The following is a 14,524-nucleotide window of genomic DNA, read 5'->3' as shown; positions in this document are numbered from 1 at the left end:
GGGTGATGGCGCTGGCCTTAGGTGTGTGTGATCCAGCTACAGGAGTGTGAGGCTCCATGCTCAGTGTGAACACCAGTGGGCTCATACTGTCAATTACTTAACCCTCATTACTGCAGATCACTTACCCATGGTATTATTATTCACATCCTACCAGTTTCAACAGAGTTGAAATCTCTCCATTTGTTTGCTTCTTTCTTTTGTTTGGTCACCATTGCAGCAGCCCCCTTTTTTTCCATTTGTGCTAACGTAAGAGAGAAGACACACCAGCCCGATAATCGGGCGTCGGGCTGGGAGGTGCAGTGTTTCCGCTATACATTTCTTAGCGGCAGTCATGCCATTACTAAATTATTGTCGCCGCCGCTTCAGTATTTTATGAAATTACATGAAGTCGTAATTACACGACTCTGCAGAGCCGTCTGCTCCACTGAACTCAAGTGAACCGTCACCCGCTCTCTCTTCCCTTTGAGGGTGAGTAACTGGACTGGACGACATCACTCGCCAAGTCATGGCAACCAAATAAACAACAGCGCGAGTCTCCGCAGGTGAAAGCCTCGACGTCTAATTTACCATGAAAACCGCGCTCACGCTGGTCCCATGAAATATGACAGCTACGGTAGCTTGAAAATTAGCATTATGGGCACTGAATTTGATGAATTGACTGTTTATCAGACCCCAAATGAGACAAGAAGCTAACGTTAGCGAACGCTGTAGTCCCTCTGACACTGCAGGAGACGCTGTATATCCCCACCACGCTGTATTAACGGTACTGTTTAAAACGTTGTCCAGGTTAGTGGGGATGCATACCGCTCAAAACCAACATGAAAAGTAATGTTCCCTCAGCATTTTGTGTTTAAAATGAGCGGTGACGTTAAATCACCTGTTTTATGTATCCTATTGTGCCGTCTATTTTATGGCTATTTCCTTAACGGTTGTTAGCTAGCAAATAAGCCTACTGACGGCAACGCTACTGTTCATATTTTGGCACAATGTTTAGTAATGACAGTAGTAGAAGTCATAGTAAGTGAAAATGTGATTTGATGAGTCACATTCATAGGTGTTGAAAGTAAACAGACAATTACAAAATTCTGCACATAAAGTGTTACACCTTTCATTCACAGGACAACGCGTATCAAATGTCTCAAAGAGTTGTATTTTTTTTTTCATTATTCACCAAGCCAAGAAGAACACGTGAGGTATTGAAACCTCAAACTGCACCTGACAGAAGTCTTACTCCATAGATGGTTCATTATATTGCCTGATGAGCTAGCCATGTGGCTACTGAGGCCACAGCTAACTGTGTGTAGTGAAATATTTGAGTGTTGTCAGTAGGCAATGTATTTGTCACTCATGCTGTTATGTGCTCACACCTACTGATAGCAAACAGCTGAGGCTGTAACCACCATGAAAGTGAAAATAAAGTGAAAGCCACAAATGAGCCACAATGAGTCTGCAAGCAGGGCTCAGAAATGTTTGCTACTAAGCCGCCATTGGTTTTGTACTGCAGGTATGCAATGGTGCAATATGTATCCAGGCTGTCATCCACAGCAACTACTGTATATACACTAGGAGTGGGGGGAAAAATCGATACAGCATAGTATCGCGATATTTTCCATGGCAATACTGTATCGATACACAGACGCCAGGTATCGATCTTTTATTATATATGTGTTGTATATGTGTCAGTTTGTCTGCTTGACAATCCCATTTTGCAGCAATAAAATTGAAGTGAGATAAACAAACAGAGAAATTTATCTTTTTAGATAAAACAGATGTTGACAAAGTTTCCTTTTGGGGACATCATTTGAAATTGGGAAAAATTTGAAGTTGGAAAAAAGGTAATAAATTGCAATATATCGCAGAATATTGCAATATGTTTAAAATCGCAATAATATCGTATCGTGACATAAGTATTGTGATGATATCGTATCGCGAGGCCTCTGGTGATTCCCACCCCTAATATACACATGTGGCTGACGCTGATTTGACTGGATCTGAACGCTCCGCTGTACAGCACTAATGGTATCTCTGTTTGCAGAGTCACTGAGTCAGGCTGTACCGGATTATCCCGGTGACCATGCTGCTCTGGGGACCGTCGGCGCAGCAAGAAACCACTGCTGACGGACGCAGAGCTGTCCTTCTGTCGGAGCTCTAACTGCTGTCTGTCTGCACAGCGGGCTGCACTGCCGTGTATCAGTATTAAATTGAGACTGTTATATAACCTGTAAAAACGTCTCGTAGTAGCGTTAAAGGGATACTTCATCGATTAGCATTAAGCTTTGTATACGTAGAAACCCGGTAGTATTTTCAAATGACCGTGCTTCCCTCCCTCATGTCCCCCTGAGACGAGCTATCTCTGTATTGTGTGTCTGGAAAAAAGCCTCTGATGACACAAAAATCGTCATTTAGCGTCATCGGAGGCATTTTTGGCCCGAGGCTATGGACTACAGCCATAGTACAGCCAGCTAGTTCCGCATGTTTTCAACCCGCCCATAGGGGGTGGGACCTCACTCCCAGACAGCCATCTCGAAGTTAAGCTAACAGGATATTGCTCTGTGGAGAAAGCTGAGTAATTAATTCATACTTTAGTAGGCTAACCATGATGTCGGAAGGTAGTTTTGAAGATGATATGGCAGAAGGGGATTTTGAAGATCTGGTGCGCGAATCCGATGCTCGTGGCTACCTGTACGAGCCGCAATACAGCGAGGAACAGTTGCGGATGAAGCAGCTGCTGCAGTAGAATGTAAAATGTTTGTCTGGCAAATACTTTTTCAGCAGCAACCTTGCAATTATGTGCATTCAAAACGCCGCACATGTGTACCACCGGGATACATTGGTACAAATCGGAGAATATGCAGGAAACTTTATTACAGACGGAATACTCAACACACTACGCAAGCTTCGGGGACATCGAAAGCGGTGTGCGAGAAAGCGGAAACGCAGAACGAGGGCAGGAGTTCGAGCTAGATGGAAAGGTAACGCTAGCCAGCCACCTATCCTATCCATCCTGCTTGCAAATGTACGTTCATTAGACAACAGACTGGACTACATCCAACATCAACGAAACTCCCAACACGAGTTCAGAGACTGCTTTTTGTTTTTTTGGAAACATGGCTGAACAACATTGTACCGGACTCCGCTATCCAGCTACCAGGCCTGCTAGCCTTATGAGCAGATAGAGATGCTGCTCTGTAGGGTGGAGGTGACTCGTGGAGGTGGGCTGTATATGATAACATGGACTGTCTCGTATGTCGTTTTTATATAATGTCGTTTTTATATAATGTCGTTTTTATATATTTTAAATGTGTAACACCACTTGAGCCACAGTGAAACGTTGTTTTGTTTCACTACAGTGTATATGGTTGAAATGACAATAAAACCCACTTGACTTGACTGCCTCTGTAACTGGTAGGCGTGGCTTGGGAGTGGCAAAGCAAGTGTATTCTGGGAGTTATTGTCTTTCATCCACATGAGCCAAAAACAAATTTTCTGGCTTTTCTCGGTCTAGAAGGCACCCCCCAAAAAAAAATCACATTTCTACTACATAAATGACCCAATTTAAATACATATTCATCGTTCCAGCTGTGAAATATCCCTTTAAATACCTTCCCCCGTGTTTTGGTACAGCTGGTTTTAACACCTGAAGTGAGGCGTACGTTAGTACGCATGAAAACCCAAGTTTTGAGTGCTTGAGCGACATTGATCTGACTCCCTGAATAAGCTGCAGAGACGTTATCTCGCTCCACCTCTCTGCTAAGGCACGTTCAAGTAACATCCGCAGTTAAACTGTATTTCACACTATGTTGGTTAGATTTGCAATGAATCTGCAGTTTGAATGCGTACCGAACCATAGGGGCGGTCCACTACTGTAGGCCTATAGGCTATTTAACATCACTGACCATTTTTTGATCAGTATTTCAAAATTGAAAACATTGCACTTCATAATGTTTTGTATTCATAATACTATTACAACAGTAATATCAGTTACCTTATGTAAGTCACTTCTACATTTTTCAACTGAGGAGCAAAACGTGCTCCTTGGGGAAAAAGATACTGTTTAGAGCCTGACCGATATATCAGCGGGCCGATATTATCGGCCGATATTAGGCATTTTCCAAACTATCGGTATCAGCATTTATAATGGCCGAAAAATAAATATTTAAAAAATAAAATAAAAACGGACGAAACACCCTTCAACCATGTTATGAGTGTTGGCATTGCATAGTTTGTCCACCAGAGGGCGCTCTACAACGCCCCTGTTGGCAACACTCGTGTTTAACCCTTTAAGTTTCATATCTTAAAGGATTACAGCCACTAATGAGCCATTCCCACAATTAGCTTTCCTTAGGACGTGCCATTTCTGTGTCTGTAGCTTTAAATGCTATTAAGGAGGAGAGAGGGGGGGCAAGGTGGAGGGTGGGGGTGTGGCCTTGACCAGCTTGCGGCCACGGTTGTAGCTCTATTTCCTCATGAGCGGGCCAAATTCTCTGGGCAGCTGTGGGGGGCGGGCAAAGCAGAGAAAGGGGAAGTAACCTTGCCCCTTATGACGACATAAAGGGAAGATTCCAGATCGGCCCATCTGAGCTTTCATTTTCTCAAAGGTGGAGCAGGATACCCAGGACTCGGTTTACACCTACCGCCATTTCTTGCCACTGGAGGACCATAGGCTGGCTAGGGGAGCTCATATTAATAATAAAAAAAAAAAACTCATAAAGTGAAATTTTCATGCCATGGGACCTTTAAGTTTGTATTTTTATACATTTTATTTATCAGAACTTTAATATATTTTGATGTTCCTCTGTTCTGTTGTGACAATAAAACAAACAAGTTTATTTTTAAACTGCATTATCATATTATTTTAGTGAGGACTCAAACTACAAATAACTAATGTTAGGGAAATCTGTTTGTTTTGTTACGCATTTCTGTTTTCTGTTATTTTTTTTTAAATATATATCGGCCGATATATCGGAATATCGGATTTTAAATCACCAAATATTTGTATCTGCCTTAAAAATCCTTTATCGGTCAGGCTCTAATACTCTTATGCCGAATTCATATTAATCAAATGAACCTGACTTTGTGGTCATGCGTAATCGGATGCAAAAACACCCTTCCCTTACTGCATTATATTCCATTATATTCAGAATTTTGATTTGTTACATGCCACCAGAATTTTGCATTTTCCTTGGCATAAAGTAAGGCGTTTTCACCATATATTTGTGCCTAAAAATGTTTTAGAATGCAGGATATGAAGTCTTTTTTGTATTTCCTGGGGGACAACCCCCAAACCCCTCCTTCATATGTGTCCACCCAAAGGCCCATTCTGAGCCTTTGGTTTCCAAACACGACTTCAATGATTGGTGTATGAAGCCAGGACAGTGACTCTAAATGTTGGTCTTGAAAATTACATTTGGCATTGAAAACATGAACTGAACTGTAAAAGGAAAACACTTAAAAAAGCACTGAAACAAGTATTAGCACTAAAAAAAAGTAAAATACAGGCATTTTATATGTATATATGCATTCTGATATGTTTTTCAATGACAGTCCTCTGACTTTATTTTTAGTTTATGTCAGTATATTGTTTTGTTTTTTTTTAGATTATTTTTTGGGCATTTCCACCTTTAATGATAGGAGAGCAATGGACTCAAACCCCGGACCTTTTGCATCGAGGAATGAACATCTGTATATGTGCGCCCGCTCTACCGACTGAGCTATCCTGGCCACACTTTCTGTCACTGTTGATAGTGTGTTCCACACACAGCACATTAGGTAGTCAGTTAGTTAGTTAGTACCTAACTGAGAACGATACAGAGAGGATTATCAACGGCCCCTGGTGTAGATGAAGTAACACTATGCTCGTTACTGTAAGTACAATAAAACTTTCATGAGTAAAAAGCCAATACTTATCAATACTTACTTACCTGTTCAAAGGTATAAACATGTAGGAAACGATATTTCAATCTGCTCCATCTGCATGCAGCTTCTCTGGTTACACAACCACAGCATTTTGCTCTGCAATACAGTGAATCTTTACAGTCTAAAACGAAAGCTCGGTTTGTAGTCTAACTGTTTATCTTAGTTTTCCACGAATCTGGAAATAAGGACAAAAGCTTGTAAACTTAGCTTCCGCCTGCTGTAACACACCATCCTCTCGGCTGGAGCGGTAAATCCACATGGCTACTTAATATGCACGTGAATGACGTCATCGTCATGTTTGGATCTTCATTATTTCTAAACTTAACTCAGTATTTTGATTCGTATTTGATCACCTCGTATTTGATCAGGAACATGAATTATTTTATTGACAATAGCTCAGGATTTCGCAGCCTTTTTTTGAGATTGTTGTGGCCCAAAATGCCTGATTTTACGGGAGCTTTTGTAAAAAATGTCAATAAAATTTGCGATGTCTTTTGTATTTTTGTTGCAATGAAGTTGCGAGAGACAGTGAAAGTTGCAAAAAAAGTTTTGATTTTTTTTTTGTATAGTTCTTTAAAGGTCCCATGGCATGACAATTTCACTTTATGAGGTTTTTTAACATTAATATGAGTTCCCCTAACCTGCCTATGGTCCCCCAGTGGCTAGAAATGGCGATAGGTTTAAACCAAGCTCTTAAATGAAAGATCAGATGGGCCGATCTGGACTCTGCTCCTTATGAGGTCAGAAGGAGGAAGGTTACCTCCCCTTTCTCTGCTTTGCCGGCCCAGAGAATTTGGCCCATCCATGAGAAAGAGAGACATCATGGCTTGAAAACAAGCGAAGCATGGCAGTTGGTCAAGGCCACACCCCCACCCTCCACCTTGCCCCCGCCCCCCCTCTCTCCTCCTCAATAGCATTTAAAGTTACAGACACAGAAATGGCACATCCTAAGTAAAGCTCATTGTGGGACTGGCTCTAGTGGCTGTAATTCTGCCCCAAGGCTGAATTTCGGGAAAGAGACTTCAGATACAGTATTAGTGGACCACTAAGGCCTAGATAAAAGCATCCAAAAAGCAGCATGTCATAGGACCTTTAAAAATAAAAAGGAAACTTGTTTAGGGGATAATAAAATTACTCTGGGCTGAGTTTTCCTAGTAACCTTACCAAAAAGGCTCAGGATGCTGCAAATGTTGGTATAATATGAAAATGGCTGGTGGATTTATGACAAAAAATAATAATTTATTGAATGAATAAAATTTTAACATATGTGTCAGTGGCTTATTGATCTTTTCATTAAGGGTGCTCCGATCAGGATTTTTGGGGCCGATCACCGATCACCGATTGCTGTGAGCCGTGTCGACCGATGCCGATGACCGATCACCGGGTCTATTTGAAACCTTCTATTTATCATGTCATATTTATCATATATTAATTTTAATATTCTTAACAACAATGCATAAGTATTAAAATTAACAGAAGATAATGTATTGTGAATTGTCAACGGTTTACTTTTATTGACAGGAAACATTCCACTTCCTCTGTTAGAAACACACCTTAAACAGCTTAGAGCTTAACATATAGCTAAAGCCTTATTCGGAATAAATTACAAAAAAAACTGTCAGTGTGTTCTTCAGTGTGTCTTTAGTGTGTTCTGAGCAGGGTGGGGCCACTTAAATTTTTTACCAGCCACTTTTTCCAGAATTCAAATTTATAAAAGAGAGTGCACTATCATATTTTGATTGCTTTATTAAATTGTTTTATTATTAATACATATTTTATTAATATAATGTATTTATTATGTGTCAGTAGCTTGTTGATCTTTACATTGTAAGTTAATTTCCTATCCTGGCCTGGGACACACATTCATACGGTTTGAAAGGACTTATTGGACTTTAACTTATCATTGATTTTACAATAACGAGTGTAGCTCATGGATGTATTAAGTGTAGCTGTCCTCAATTTAGGTCATCCTGTACGTCTCATCTCCGGTTTTTCCTGCATCCACTGTGTGTGTGTGTGTGTGTGTGTGTGTCTCGTCAGTCGCGGGGTAGAACTGAGCAGCAGAGAGCCAACAGATTTAAAACGGCAGCAGCTTTCAAGCGACTTAAACATCGTTACAGTCTACATTGACGTTAAAATGTAAACAGGTTGGCAGGATGGTCTGAAATGTTGTGCACGGTCTTTCGCTGTACGTTTTGTCAATGCGCCACTTGTTTGAAAAGTACCTTCTCTTTTTCTTTACTTCGCCCTCAACAGCTTGTACATCCATAGCTACTGCTGACTCCGCGGCGGGCCTCTTAACACCGGGGATATGTCGCCACATTTTTTAACAGATAATTTTCCTTTCGTCTGTACCTCAGCTCAGCTAGCTAGCTAGCTAGTTACACGGCGGCGTCCCGGACTAGCGCTGAAAACTAGCTACTCGACTGGTCAAAGCCCCGGCTGTGAACGGTTTCATTTCCTGTAAGTTCTTCACAATAAAAGTCCTCCGTTATTTTCGTATTTGAATGTTTTTATTATGAAGCAGCAAAATCCGGAAATTTTAGGGATTCATTAGCAGTAACGTAACGTGATTCCTATACGCATTGTGCATTGTTACTTAGCAACAGCATTCTTTGACAAAATCTAGTTGGTGTGTAACTTAGCTGCGTATAGAACATTTTCTCACGAGTAGTGCGTCATCTGAAAGGCCTATCTGATCGGCCTTTATTGAGACCACCGATCAAACTATTTAAAGCCTTTATCGGCCGATAACGATCGGTTCCCGATCAATCGGAGCACCCTTACTTTTCATTGTTCATTTTCTATCAGCCCCGCCTGCTGCAGAGAGCCGCCAGGATTGAAACAGCAGCAGCTTTCAGCGACTTTAGAGTGGAAAATCAGCGTACATTGATGTTAAAATGTATACATATATAGGTTGGCAGGACGGTCTGAAATGTTTTGCACGGTCTTTCGCTGTACGTTTTGTTGGTAAATGTGAGATGTTCGAGTCACACACATCTCGCCTTCAGAAACAAGGAAATGAATTTGGCGACGTACGTGTGCTACATCAACCCGTTCTCACTCCCACTTGGTCAGTGGCTCTCAGAGTCACATACAGATACAAGGTCTGGTACGTGGGACTGCTGGGATTGGTTGAAGTCGCAGGAAACTCCGGTTATTGGTCAAATTTGCTGAAAAGTTGCGGTGATTGGTCAAAATTGCAAGTCGCACCAAATTCACGGTGATTGGTTGAATTTGCGTGAATTGTTGCGATCGCAACATCGCAAAACACTTGAGGGACTGGGAAATGTCCAGCCCCAGGCACTGAGCTTTCTTTGTCCTTCTGCATGAACAGAATAGTAGAATAGCCCTGCTACCAGTCCCATTCAACCTGCACTAAACTGTGAACCAGCCTTTTGCATATTTAGTGAAAAGAGCCATTACCCCTTCCACTGCCAACTCATAGTACAATCATGAAATGCATTCTACTTAGATATTATTGTAGCTGAACTTTCGATAAATAGAAAAAAGTCATGGTACTTTGAAAGTTCTGCTTAGAATTGTTTAAATTGACAACAATATCAGAGCATGCTAAAATCATCTGTGTCTGAAAACACGCTCAGACCACAGAGGGTTAAATGTCCAGATGCAAAACATTGTGTTTGGCTCTTTGTCCACTGGCAGACAGTGTACAGAGCGTGGGTTGGCAGGTTGACGGTGAGACCAGGCTGTCACACACACACACACGCACACACACATACAGACACACACACACACACACACATAGGAGCAAAAGAACGACCGTACACAGATGAGAAGGACAAAGACGACAATACTTCTGGGCCGACACAACCGTCATTCAACAGCATTCCATTTTTCGCTGACTACAAAAGCAGGTCCGTATACACACAGGCACGCACACACACACACACGCACGCACGCACGTACGCACGCACGCACACCATACACACACACACACACACACACACACAGACACACACACACCAGCCAATTGCACAAGCAGTGGGGACTCAGCAACAGCACACTACCCAACCCCCCACCTTGGTTGAAGAACGGGGAACCAAAGAAATTCCCCAACTCTGCCCCTCTCCCTCTGTCTCCCACACTCACAGAGAGAAGCAAGGATGGGGGGGGGCTGCAGAGTGCTGGCATTTGGCACGAACAGACGCTCACAAAGCCCTCGGGAGCCCAGAGATGAAGGAAAAGTGAGGGGGAGGGTGGAGGAGGAGGGGTTGCAGCGATGCCATTTTAAAGCAAGCAGCCTGTGGAGCAAGGCACTCTGGGAGAGGGAGAACAAAACCAACGGAGGGAGGGGGAGGGAGGGAGGGCCTCCATCTCCCTCTTCCCTGTGGAGGTCAGTGTGCTTGGCAGGGAGGTCAGCCACCGCTGGAAGCACCTCTGCAGCCCCGGTGCAGGTTATCTGCAGCGCTGCAGTCAGAGTCCAGACAGGTTACTGGCCTCTATCACTTACTTCATCACACATTGAGACATCCATCACACATCCATCACGCACATCTATCATGGACAGAACAGATCCAAATGCTCTGCACTGGGATCTCCACGCTGGAGCTCATGCCAAGCTCTGGTCAAACCCACACAACTTCCATGAAGCTCCCAGCTAAGCTAACGTTACTATAACTAACGATAACGTAAGCATGGCTCGGTGGATGTCGATTTTAAAGTCATGTAAAACTATTTTCCATCCTTCTTCCAATTTCCAGCCACAGCCTGTAACTTTAATTGGCGTGATAATAGAGAGCCAAAGTCCTGACATCATCTCTAGGCTAGCCTCTGTGCTACTAGCTAGTGTTAAAGGCTGCTAAGCTCCCAAATACTATATGAACAATTATATTAGATTTTTTTTAAACATTTACAATCCTTATAGAGAGAACAACATGAAATAGTCTTTAACACGGTTATGTTCCAAAGCTGTATTTCAGTGATCTGCATCATTATGTATTGGTGAAGGTTTCAGTTTGCCTTCAGCTCCGTTTCTCTCACATTAAATGGACATGTTCTTTATGGCTGCACCATTTCCACACATGGAATATTCTAAATGCAAACAACCTCACTTCCAAATCAATCAATTTTATTTGTCATATAAATTTGCCAAGCTGTTAATAACAAACACTAAAAGGTTAGGAGTATCTTCCATTTTAGTCACACGCTACAATTACCAACCGCTAGAAGGGCGAGGGAGACAGGGGAGTGTGAAAGTGAACAGGCAGCTGGATGCTTGTTTGGCCGCCGGCCTGCCGGAGAAAGGTGAAAGGAGGAAGCACCCACACACTCACACACACTCTCTGGATCAGATAGATGTGCACAGGTATGTGTGTGCATGTGGTAAACACACAAAGCCAGGCCATCCCAAACCACTGGCTCCTCCACCCTCCACTATAACACTGTCACTGTTAATGCAGCTCCACCCTGACAGAGCAGCCTCGCACTGACTGCTGCTAACCTCTATGACGCAGCCTCCCTTTACACATACACACACACACACACACACACACACACACACACACACACACACACACACACACAGACGCACACAAGCTACATGCACACTTGTTTTCCCTGAATGCCCACGGGACACTTCTGACCAGCCCCAATTGTTGCCTCAATCTGTCTGTCTATCTGTAGCAACACACACACCAGGGTTTCCCGCAGCACTTTGCAGCTACAGCAACACACGCCTGCCACCTTAACTACGTCGTCAAAAAAAAAACTCTGTTACTCTGTCCTGTTTTCTCGTTTTCATTCCAAACCACCGGTTGACAACCTGCCGGTGGAGGCTGTGGAGACAGGCTCGGACATAAACGCCACGGGCTGCTGCGGACATGTCAGTCTCGCTAGCGGTTTCAGGAAAGTGGCCGCATGTGTCCGACAACGCACAGAACATTAACCGATACAAGCCTACAGCTGTCCGCGGACACAGAGTGCGGCAAATGTGTCAGAGCCTCCCGGAGAGGTGAACTGAGACTTTGCTTCCTGCTTGTCGGTCAACAGTTAATGATCGGTTAACATTTCATTTCATTTTTCTATCTTTTGGAAGGCTGGCTGCCAAAAATCGCCACTTACTAGCTAATTAATTAGCCTGAGGTAAACGATAGCTATCAGTAAACAGAAGTGACGTGGTGGCTGGCGTCTGGTGTGTGCGCAAGTGTTTGTGTGTGTGTGCATGTGTCGGCCCGCCCCCCGCGAAGCTCCGATATGCAGACAGCAGAGCAACAGAAGAAAGTAGGCTCGTTCGAGATGAACTGCGCCTCGCCTGTAAAGTAGACGACAGCAGGCGGCAGCAGCAGGGGGCGGTGACAAAAGTCCGCTGTCAAGTCAGACAGTTTCCAGCCGTTTCCAGCAGCATTCAGGCTGAACAGGAAGTCACAGAAACACTGTGGTCCGATTCCGATTTAATAAAATGTTATCAGACCCGTATATCAGTTTGTACACAGTCTCAGTTGTTTTTATTATGACAGAGTAGCTCTCAAAATGCTCTACATGCGATCTGTTGCTGATGTTAATAAACAACAGACTGTAGATGATCCGTAATCTGAACGGATTTCATCTCTCTGACTTCTAAACGTAACTCTCAGCCACACAACATGTGGTTTGTACAGAATGAGCCTTTAAATCTGACAAATAGCAGTTAAAATCCCTCCAATTCAAAATCAATAAAAAGTTTATACAAAACGTCATCATGTTGAGTCGATTCTGAACCAATCAGCTATTGGTTCAGTTGAGACGCCCTGGGCCTGGGTCTTGCAGTCGGTGAAAAGCAACTGCGCTGCCTGCGTCTCAGAACTGCGGCCGCCTTGATCTCGTGAGGTTATCGTTGCCCACGTGTGCATGACGTCAGGGCAAGTCGGGATCAAGTCGGGATCAAGTCGGACACAAATCTAACCGGCATGCATTGGGCTGCGCAGATCTGGCTCATCTCAGCCAGTAGCCCTAGTAGCTGCACCTTCGCCAAAATGAAGACTGAAAAACATAACTATTTTGGTACAAACATTTACTCGCCATGTGGCAGATAGCCACATAGAAATAGATAGATAGAATGTATTAATTCTATATTATTTAAATTTAATATTTAGTGTTTAATAAATAATTAATAAATGTAGTACACAAACAAGCCACCCCCAGGAGAAACCCTGCACACACACACACACACACACACACACACACACACACACACACACATATATCTGAACTCCAACATGTCTGCAGTGCCATCACGTCCAGCCTGCAGGACTCCCTCACTGTGACAAAGAAGGGATCTTTCAGGCTTCTAGATGATGAAATGGCCCACCAACTGATTTCTTCTTTCCCTCCTGGAGCCGTGGTAGCGTTATAAGATGTGCCATGCTGCAGGCTACAATGGCATTAAGGTAATTAACAGGTTAGGCCGTTATGAGGCTTTTTTTGTTAAAAGCAGATAGTGAAGTTGCTGGAAATAGATAATGCAGAGATGCACCTGCCTCCATAGAACATGGATGGCATGCACAAAGCTAAACGTTTCTATCACTACTGGATACCGCAGTCCGTTTACTAATGCAGGCTGTACAGCAAGGAGAAAGCAATGACAACTGTACAGCGATCAGGTCCGGCTGCTGCTGGGACCGGACTCTCCGCTGTCCCATGCAGCTGGAGCCCGAGCCCCGCAGCCCGAGCCCGAGTCCCGCAGCCCGAGCGCCCCAGCCCGAGAGCCCGAGCCCCGCAGCCCGCCGTTCATTGACAGTCCCCGCTCATCTGCGTGGTTCCACACAGCTGCAGCACATCACAATACTCGCATTAGACCAGATGTTACATTACATGACTCGGGACACCCACCTCGTCACACGTTGTCTTGCAGATATAAAACAGAAACGCATCACGGGCTGTGGAAGCCCGTTCCCCGCGTTCACAGCGTACGTCTGTCCGCACACCTCCAACTGGGCTCCTGTATGTGAGCTAGGACTGCGGCTCGACCGCGGGACTCACCCGGCCATGCTGCTGAATCTCCCGGTGAAAGAGTGCGTCCTCCTCAGTAGCATCCACAGCAGCAGAGCCGCTCCGACACTGACACACTGCCGATCTGCGCGCTCCGCTCCCCAACGGCTGCTGCTGGAGCCGCGCGCACATGACGGGGCTGGTTCGCGCGCTTGGGTGCGCGGGAACAGCGCTGCCTACCGGAGACTCCGCAGGTTTGATTTCTCGCTCTCAGGCTAATTAAATACATCTCTTAAAATCATCTCTCAATGCAAATCAAACCAGCTATTAGGCTAACTGAAATAAAACCATGCCAATCTCTAGGTACGGTGAAGGCTGTGTGATGATATTTTTATTCCAAAGGCCAAGGGAACTTTATCAGGATGCATAGTATCCTGGATCCATGAAATAACTGGCCTTTAAAAATAAAAATCTGCCTGCCTCTATGGGAATTTAACATAGGGGTGTACTTACTTATGCCCCCTGTATTTTAAGCAAGAACATTCGTTTATTTACGATACATTATTCATTCACGAAGAAAATTGGTGTCCTTAAAGGTTGGATTTTTCCTCATTTTTTTACTTAAGGCATTAAGATCAATTTCCAAAAGATGATTTTTTTATTCCTCTTTTTAGTCAAC

General features: G+C 43.8%; 1 protein-coding gene across 2 annotated transcripts in view; it reads right to left on the bottom strand.

Annotated features, from left to right (window-relative positions):
* fat3a (FAT atypical cadherin 3a) overlaps window positions 1-14,011 on the bottom strand; it is a 224,141-nt gene extending 210,130 nt beyond the window's left edge. For both annotated transcript variants that reach the window (XM_036001132.1, XM_036001137.1), the window contains exon 1: window positions 13,747-14,011. The gene's annotated coding sequence lies outside the window, so the exon portion shown is untranslated. The remainder of the gene's footprint in view (window positions 1-13,746) is intronic.
* Between the last annotated feature and the right edge of the window lie 513 nt (window positions 14,012-14,524).

Source organism: Sander lucioperca, chromosome 5, assembly GCF_008315115.2.
Source record: "Sander lucioperca isolate FBNREF2018 chromosome 5, SLUC_FBN_1.2, whole genome shotgun sequence".
NCBI lineage: Eukaryota > Metazoa > Chordata > Actinopteri > Perciformes > Percidae > Sander > Sander lucioperca.
The sequence above is the reverse complement of the archived record's forward strand: the minus strand, read 5'-3'. Positions and strand labels throughout refer to the sequence as shown.